At 37.6% G+C, this 9593-nt stretch overlaps 1 pseudogene; it reads left to right on the top strand.

The window, feature by feature from the left end:
* The first annotated feature begins 1070 nt into the window (after positions 1–1070).
* LOC132486538 (large ribosomal subunit protein eL33-like) lies at positions 1071–1411 on the top strand (annotated as a pseudogene).
* Positions 1412–9593: the final 8182 nt, after the last annotated feature.

Genomic DNA, 9593 nt, shown 5'->3' with positions numbered 1-9593 from the left:
AGGTTTTTTTCTATTTTTACATTAATTTATAATTTTAAAACCATAACAATTTAAAACAATCTTTCCTCAGGACACTGATTTTTAGCATTCATTGTTGTTGGTGAGAAGTCTTACATTAGTCTGGTTTTTGTTCTTTTGTAAATAAACTTTTATTTCTTCCTTGGAAGGATTTAAAATCTTTTTATTATTGATGTTCTGAAATTCCACAATCATATATCTTCTCTTGGTTACTTGTTTGTATGTTTACTTAGTTACTGTTCTGGGTAGACCTTTAAATATGAAGGCTTGGGTCTTCCAAGTCTAGCAAATGCTCTTATATTATCTCTTTTATAGTTTCCTTATCTACATTTTCTTTATCCTTTTTCTTTAGAATTTCTAGAATTGGAAGGTGGACTATTTCATTCATGTGTGTATTTTATTTCTCATACCTTTTTTTTTTTTAAATTGGAATAAAATTGCTTTACAATGTTGTGTTAGTTTCTGCTGTACAATGAAGTGAATCAGCTATATGTATACATGTATCCCATCTCTCTTGGACCTCCCTCCCACCATCCCCATCCCACCCATCTAGGTCATATATCTTTTGAATTTAATCAATCAAGAAATGTTCAGGCATAAGTATTTTGACTACTTGTACACTGCATTTCTTTTTTATCTTCAGTCTTGCTTTGGATCTATATTAACTTCTGCAATCATCATTTTAATCTCAGAATTTTTTCCTTTTTCACTGAACAAACATGCTGCTCTTGTTCTATATACGCAATGTCATTAAGTGAGTCTGAGGTACAAATTTTTTTTTAAATTTTCTGTCCCTTGAATTATCCTTGTCTCCTTCAGTCTTTTTTTTTCAGTTTGAAATTTCTCTTTTATGTTCAAAGCACTTAAATATTGGATACTTCTGGTTTGTCCAATGAAGGATTGAGACAAAACAAAGGGTTGAAAAGGTTGATTTGAGGCTGGTGTATTGAACTTACTTTTTGATGATTAGGCATCACTTTAAGATGTTTCAGTGGTAGCTCTTTTAGCCATCTTAAAGCCTGTGGAGGCCTGCTGGGAGCAGTACTTCTAAAATGACAAATATGTCTGGAAGGCTGTGGTCCAAGGCCATTTTTTCTGGCTATAAGCTCTGTCTATGGAACAAGAGGAAGCGCAAAAGTCTTCTGAAAATTGAAGGTGTATATGCTCGAGATGAAACTGAATTCTGTCTAGACAAGAGATGTGCTATGTGTACAAAGAAAAGAACAACATAGTAACTCCTGGTGGAAAACCTAACAAAACCAGAATAATCTGGGGAAAGATAACTCATGCTCATGGAAACAGTGGTGTGGTTCATGCCAAATTCCAAAGCAATCTTCCTGTTAAGGCCATTGGCCAGAGAACCCAAGTGATGCCGTACCCTTCAAGGATTTAAACTTACTGAAAAGTAAATAAATAAAAATGTTGATTTGTTCTCTTTTTTTTTTTTTTTTTTTTGCGGTACGCGGGCCTCTCACTGCTGCAGCCTCTCCCCCTGAGGAGCACAGGCTCTGGACGCGCAGGCCCAGCGGCCATGGCCCACGGGCCCAGCCGCTCCGCGGCACACGGGACCCTCCCGGACCGGGGCATGAACCCACGCCCCCTGCACCGGCAGGCAGACTCTCAACCACTGCGCCACCAGGGAAGCCCTGATTTGTTCTCTTGAAAATAAGTAAAAAGATGTTTGACTGGTAAACTATGATGGGACACTTCCTTCTAATTGACAATATTGAGACCATTGCCCAGATCAAGATCCCAAGCCAGAATATCCATTCAATTTCCGTTCATTTAGAGAAAAACTATTAGGTTTTTGTGCTTTGGTTTCTTTGTTGAGGAGAGAGAGTTAAACAATTTGGGAGGCCACTGTGAAAGGAATATTTGTATGTGTGTTATAAATACACCTATATCTGTATATGTTTGAAGTATTTTTATTGATTTTGGAACTCATTGTTGACAACGGTATATCCAGTTCAAACAAAAATGATTGAATCATTAAGCTTTGGCTTATATGATACCAAATTAAATGGCCTTGTCCATTACATTAAATGAATAGCTAAATTAAGTATGTTATCTACATAATCAAAATTTGGATGTGGGGTTGAGACTGCTGAGAACATGAAATTCATTTCTATATTCAGGTCTATGTGTGCAAGTTCATTAATATAAACTGTGGTGATGTAAAACCACTCTAAATAGAATAGTATCCTACTTAATATGTTTACACATTGAGCTCCTTTATTAGGAGAATAATTTGAGCTTCTGAAGTACAGAAGATGTAGTACTATAGTGCCCTATCCAGAATGCAAGTCAGAGAATTCTGTGGAAGTTCTAATCATGATAGAGCACCAGGACACAAATGAGTAGTCTGGCTAATTCCTCAGGAGATCATAAGAAAGATCTTTTCTTACTGACACTATCTAGTTTCTGTCTTCTCAGCAATCAATAATACTTACTTTGTGCAGGTACTCTATAAGGCAGTGTGAGAATAATAATAATAATAATACACACAAATACCAAAATATTCCTTAGGTGTGACAAAAACTTAATATAATTTCCACTTTTCAGAAAGTTTTTTTTTCTGGATGCAAGCATATATTTATTTTTTTGTGGTAAGAACACAATATGATATTTCCTCTGTTAAGTTTTTAAGGGTACAACACATTATTGTTGACTATGTTGTACAATAAGTAAGCTCTATTTATCCTGCATAACTGAAACTTTACATTTGTTGATTAGATACTCCTCATTTCCCCCCCAACCCCCAGCCCCTGGCAATCACTACTCCACACTCTCAGTTTATAAATGTGACTACTTTAGATACCTCATATAGGTGGAATCATGCAGTATTTGTCTTTCTGTGACTGACTTATTTAACTTAGAATAATGTCCTCCAGTTTCATCCGTGCTGTCACATATTGCAGAATTTTCTTCTTTTTTAAGGCTAAATAGTATTCCATTATAGGTATATACCATGTTTTTCCTTATCCATACATTTGTCAATGGGCATCTAAACTATTTCCACAATATAATTTTGAATAGTGAATAATGCTGCAATGACGTACGAGTGCTGATATTTTGAGATCTTGATTTCAGTTCTTTTAGATAAATACCTAGAAGTGCAATTACTGGATCATAGGATAATTCTATTTTTAATTTTTGGAAAACCCTCCATAGTCTTTTCCATAGCAGCTGCATCATTTTACCTCCCATGAAAAACATGTAACAATTCAAATTTTCCCATATTCTCACTTGCTATCTTTTTTTTTTTTTGATGATAGCCATCCTAACAGGTATGATAACTGCATCACGGTTTTGATTTGCATTTCCCTGATAATTAGTGATGTTGAGCATTTTTTCATGTATCTGTTGGCCATTTTATGTCTTTTTTGGAGAAACATCTATACAAGCCCTTAGATTATTTTTATTTTTTTAGTTTTTTGGGGGGTTTTATTTGTTTGTTTGTTTTTGGCTGCATTGGGTCTTCGTTGCTGCACATGGGCTTTCTCTAGTTGCAGTGAGCGGGGGTTACTCTTCATTGCAGTGTGCAGGATTCTCATTGTGGTGGCTTCTCATTGTGTTGTGAAGCATAGGCTCTAGGTGCATGGTCTTCACTAGTTGTGGCATGTGGGCTCAGTAGTTGTGGCTCATGGGCTCTAGAGCACAAGCTCAGTAGCTGTGGCATACGGGCTTAGTTGCTCCGCGGCATGTGGTATCTTCCCAGACCAGGGATTGAACCCATGTCTCCTGCATTGGCAGGCGGATTCTTAACCACTGTGTCACCAGGGAAGTCCCCCTTAGCCCATTTCTAAATCCAGTTATTACTTTCTTTAAATTTATTTTTAATGAACCCTAATTTATTGTGCAAAGGATTTTCCAACTTATTTTGTTAGATCGAATAACTAAAATACACAGGGAAACTCATTTTTCCCTGTCATCCACCTCCTTCTCAGCTACTCAATTTGTTCTTAAATCTGAGAGATTCCTCTTAAGTAGAAAGGAGTAAGGGCTCTGGTGTCAGAAAGGCTCTTTCTAACACTCCCTAATTGTGATCCTGAGCAAGTTGGTGGCTTTCTCAGTCTCAATTTGTCATCTGCATAAAGATAGCAACAACAGTGACCTCATTGGATTGTTTGGAGGATTAAATTAGATAATATGTGACAGTGCCCAACATTAGCTAAGTATACAATATGGTCTTGAAAGTGAAACCCCTTTTCCAGTCGAATTTATACCCTTCTTGTCGAGGTTTCCCATATTCCAGTTGACATTTAGCTAAGTCTTTGCAATGATTTTTTCTCTAGCCTAGTACACAGTTTCCTTCACAGCTTAATCTTTAGAGTATTTAGGTCCTTCAGAAAATAAAGCCCGTCATTGCAAGATCCCATAGCCAAGCTAGACTCATTCGTTCTTTTATGGACAATTTTCCTTTGTAAGAGAAGCCAAAATCAAAGTTTCCTGAAACATGAGTTTTCTGTGCCAAAGACCTTAAGGAATTCTTTGTATTCTCCAGTACCTTAAAAACAACAGCAACAGAATTTTTGGAGATAATTTCATTATTTCATGGCATCACTAACCAACTCTTGGTTTTTATGGGAGTAATATTTTCATTTGTAGATTATCCTTGTCCTTGATTTCTCTGCCCTTATCTTGTCTGCCCCTAGGCTATTTTTATAGCTCATTAGTGCCTCCATCAGAGGATGGGAAATGGAAATAAAAGATGAAACTCAAACTCAGGCAGCACCTATGCAACATAAAACGGACCTTCGGGGATGAAAGAAAACCCACCGGGTCGTCTGTGGAGGTCTTAATGACGGAATTATGCTTACTATTTGATTTCAGACTGTTATTCACACAGTGCAGGTTGGCTACTAAACTCGATTTTCTCACAATCCTTAAACTGGGTTATTGGTACTCATTACTACAATGATATCCCTCAGGCACCCAGGCCATCCAGCATGCTGACTAAGTGTCTTGGTCTTTGATCAGTGGGCAGGTGTCTTCACAGAGCTTTCAGCCTCATCCTGGTCTGTGTGCTGATTCACATCTTCCTGTTAGGGCTTTGCATCTCATAACAACTTCAAATTTAGCAGGAACCTGCTAGACACACTGATATCCTGGGAGCCAATATAGCTAGTGACTTCTAGGACCTAGAATGAACTGACTTCACTCATTTTTCAGGCTGAAATGAAGGTAGGATTGGTTTACATTCTTTTTTTTTTTTTTTTTTTTTTTTTTTTGCTGTACGCGGGCCTCTCACTGCTGTGGCCTCTCCCGTTGCGGAGCACAGGCTCCGGACACACAGGCTCCGCGGCCATGGCTCGCGGGCCCAGCCGCTCCGCGGCATGTGGGATCTTCCGGGATCGGGGCACGAACCCGTGTCCCCTGCATCGGCAGGCGAACTCTCAACCACTGCGCCACCAGGGAAGCCCGGTTTACATTCTTGAATGATGTATTCTGTGTAAGGCTTGGCCATCAATAATCTTCAATTTTTTCCTGAGAGTTTGTTATTCTATAAATGACGTAGTCTTTGCCAAAAATAGAACCTTGACAAAAACTGACTTGTTTTCCAAAACGTAAAAATTCAGTTCATTACAACCAGTTACACCATCTATAGTTATCTTAGTGTTATATTTTGTTAACACAGATTTGGTTGTGAAACTATAGATGTCTGTGGATTTTCAAGTAAGTCTGCTTTAACTTCTCATTAGCATGAGAACTAAGAGTGGGGTACAGTCAGCTGAATTGTGTGTAACTAAGTTTTTGTTTAGAAACAGTATTAAGAAATGCTTGGCCAGAGTGCTTTTGTATTATTTAACAATATGAATTTTAATACAACTTTTGAAGCACCTATATATTAAACATTTCTTTTAAATTCAGTGTCTCCCAGGGAGTTTTCTTTCCCAGAGAAACAGGAAAAAAAGAAACCATGAAAAACTTCTAGTCAGACAATCTTTGGATACTGCAATTGCCTGAGTGGGCTTAATACTGCTCTTTCCAGTTCTCAAATCTTATTCAGGTTTCCCAAAAAAGTGCACTTGAAAACTGAAATATTAAATATTGAATCTCCCTCACCCCATTAACTGAAACTGCCACAATCAGCCTCTAAGTGTTGGAATGACCCTAGTAAGGAAATTTGGTGTAACCGTGGCAGTTACTCCAAATTTTCTGGCAATATTTTTGCAATACTTAGACTGAAAACATTCATGACAGGACATGGTGAGGAGGCAAAGAAAACTGGGATTAGAAAGAAAAGGGAGGAACAGAAAATTAATGAGGAATGTATGAAGAACAAGGAACAATAGAGCTGTAGTTTCCTAAGTTTAGGGCTGTATGAACATGCTCTGTGTCCTGCAGCTTGAGAGACAGGTAAGCCAGTTGCTGAAAGTCTGTTCTTCTTTAAATAGCTTTTTTTATTATTATTATTTTTAAAATAATTAGGCTGAAAGAAAAATGTGTAAGGTAAGTTGGCAACGTGTAAAATTCATTTCACACCCATTACTGGGTCTTGAGAAACTGGCTCAAAGATTTGAAAGGGCAAATCACTGTATGTGTGAGAAGCAAGGACCCAGTCTTGAAGACAATGCCTTAGCAGACAGTAACCTCATTGTGAAAATTTAGGACAGCTGTGAAATTAATTAGCTGTCTTCTCCAACCGTGTGAGGCTACAGCAAGAGTTAGAACTCAGAGGAGCCCCCAGCAGTGGGCACGCACTTGGGGAACTAGGAAGGGGGGTACTTTTCTCTCATCGAATTGTCACGTTCATGTCACAAAGAAAATGGATGAAAACAACAGGAAAAAAAACACTTTTTCCCCCCATCTTGAGCATTTAATTGAGATCTTAGGTTGCTTTTAAAAATGAAATATGGTGGCGCAGTGATTAAGAATCCGCCTGCCAGTGCAGGAGACTCAGGTTCGAGCCCTGGTCCAGGAAGATCCCACATGCCATGGAGCAACTAAGCCCATGCGCCACAACTACTGATCCTGCGCTCTAGAGTCTGCACAACTACTGAGCCCACGCACCACAACTACTGAAGCCTGCGCACCTAGAGCCTGTGATCCGCAACAAGAGAAGCCACTGCAATGAGAAGCCTGAGCATCACAACGAAGAGTAGGCTCCGCTCGCCACAACTAGAGAAAAGCCCACTCGCAGCAGCAAAGACCAAATGTGGCCCAAAGTAAATTAATTAATTAATTTAAAAAATGAAATATGGGATAATTAACTCTCTTATCAGACAACAGCCAGACTGCAATGATTACTTAGGAGAGTTAGAAAGGACATCTGTTCTACAGTCAACATGACCTTCATCATTTATTAGGTTGTTTATCTGGTTGCTTTAAAAAGTTTTTTCAGAATATTTTCTTTTTAACTACATGGGTAAATATCATTGTAGTCTTTACTAATTGATTTTTAAAGTCACATTCAGAGTTCCACGCCTTGCATTTGCAAAGGTCAGAAATGTTTTGAACAGAAATGGCATTGGGAAGGGGGCATCTATAAATACTATTTCGGATTTTAAAAGGTCAGATGAGAAGGAAGAAAAAATTCATCTTTGTACTTTGCATGTCTCAGACATATCATGTGCTTTTGTAAATGAGTCCTTTGCCAACATACCATATAATATGTTCTTATTAATGCTAACCTTTCCCCCTCCGTAGTCTGGATTTTACTGTAACTTCGTTAGAAGGAAAGAGTATCCCTCACATGGCTCAGCAATTGATACCCATCTAATTAGGGAGATGTTTGGAACCTCGAGACTTTAGAGTTGAGAAGAATGTTAAATATTAGCTTAAATACCTTCTTTTACTAAAGGAGAGATGAGGACCAGGCATTTGACATGATTTGTTCTAGTGAGGGAACTAGTTATGTCAGAACGGAACTAGAACATAGGTACCCTGATTCCCAATTTGTACTCTTTATTGGTGCAATCTCTGTGAGCTACTAGAAATGCTTCCTTTGGAAGGAAGGGCTTCAAAAATCTAATTCTTAAAAATAAAGTCCTAATTAGAATTTATTTTATTTTAGTAATATTTTGTTTAAAATAAATCTTTATTGAAGTATGATATAAATACAGGAAAGTGTCAGATGTAACATGTATAGCTTGATGAATTATCACAAAGGAAACTCATTCACGGAACCAATACCCAAATAAAGAAATGGAATATGGCAAGCACCCCAGAAGTTCCCCCTTGGGACCTTTCTCAGTCACTACTACTACCTGCTCCCCAGAGACAATAACAATCTTGATTTCTGTCACCTTACATTGGTTTTTGCCTGTTTTTGAACTTGTGAGGCAAGGTTATAGAGAAAAGAGAACTCTTGTACACTGTTGGTGAGAATGTTACATAGCCACTATGGAAAACAGTATGGAGTTTCTTCAAAAATTAAAAATAGAACTACCATATGATCAAGGTATTCCACTTCTTGGTATTTCTGAAGAAAACAAAAGCATTAATTCTAAAAGATTTATGTATCTCTGTGTTCACTGCAGCATTATTCAAAATAGCCAAGTTATGAAAGCAACCTTAGAACCATCAGTGGATGAATGGATAAAGAAGATGTGGTGTATATATAAAATGGAATATTAGCCATAAAAAGGAATGTAATCTTGCCATTTGTGACAACACGGGTAGATCTAGAAGATATTTTGCTAAGTCAAATAAGTCAGACGGCAAAAGACAAATACCGTATGATGTCACTTATACAGGGAATCTAAAAATAAAACCCCCCAAAATAACAAAAAAAAACCCTCATAGGTACAGATTGGTGGTTGCCAGAGGTGAGGGGTGGAGGATGGGTGAGATGAGTGAAGGGGATCCAAAGGTACAAGCAAACTTCCAGTTAAGAGATTAATAAGTCCTGGGAATATAATGCACAGCATGGTCATGACAGCTAATAATACTGTATTGCATATCTGAAAGTTGCTAAGAGAGTAGATCTGAAAAGTTCCCGTCAGAAAAAAAAAAATTATGTAACTAACTATGGTGACAGATGTTAACTAGTCTTATTGTGATGATCATTTTGCAATATATACAACTATTAAATCATTATGTCGTACATCTGAAACTAATACGTCAATTATACATCAATAATAAAAATCATTGCTTTTTATTTTATATAAAGGTGTTACTTATATATGTTCTGTTCAAATAAACTTTACTATATTTAATAATATTCATTATTACATTTGTAATAATGAATTGAAAGTTTAATTCAAAAACTACAAGGGGAAATCTTTCCTTTCTGAGGTCCTCCGCCCACAGAATATTGGCAGTGAAAGCACCCATGGTTTGCTTTTTCCCATTTACATTTCATATTAACTTTAACTCATCTCTCCCCTGTCCCCCTTTGCCTAATAACAGAATGGAAGCTCCACCATGCCTGCCATGTCTGATGCACAGGAAAGGGTACAAACTTAAGTCAGTTCTTCAGTGAGTGCGTTGATCTGACCAGATGAACCAGAGAGTTTTCCTACTGTTGCCCCATCACTAGCTGCTCCAGAAACCAGGTCTCATTATATATACTTAGAGGCAAATATACAGCACTCTCTTTCAGACTGATGGTCAGAAAGATTCTGGGCTTA

The sequence above is a fragment of the Mesoplodon densirostris genome, chromosome 1, assembly GCF_025265405.1.
Source record: "Mesoplodon densirostris isolate mMesDen1 chromosome 1, mMesDen1 primary haplotype, whole genome shotgun sequence".
Classification (NCBI taxonomy): domain Eukaryota; kingdom Metazoa; phylum Chordata; class Mammalia; order Artiodactyla; family Ziphiidae; genus Mesoplodon; species Mesoplodon densirostris.
The sequence above is the reverse complement of the archived record's forward strand: the minus strand, read 5'-3'. Positions and strand labels throughout refer to the sequence as shown.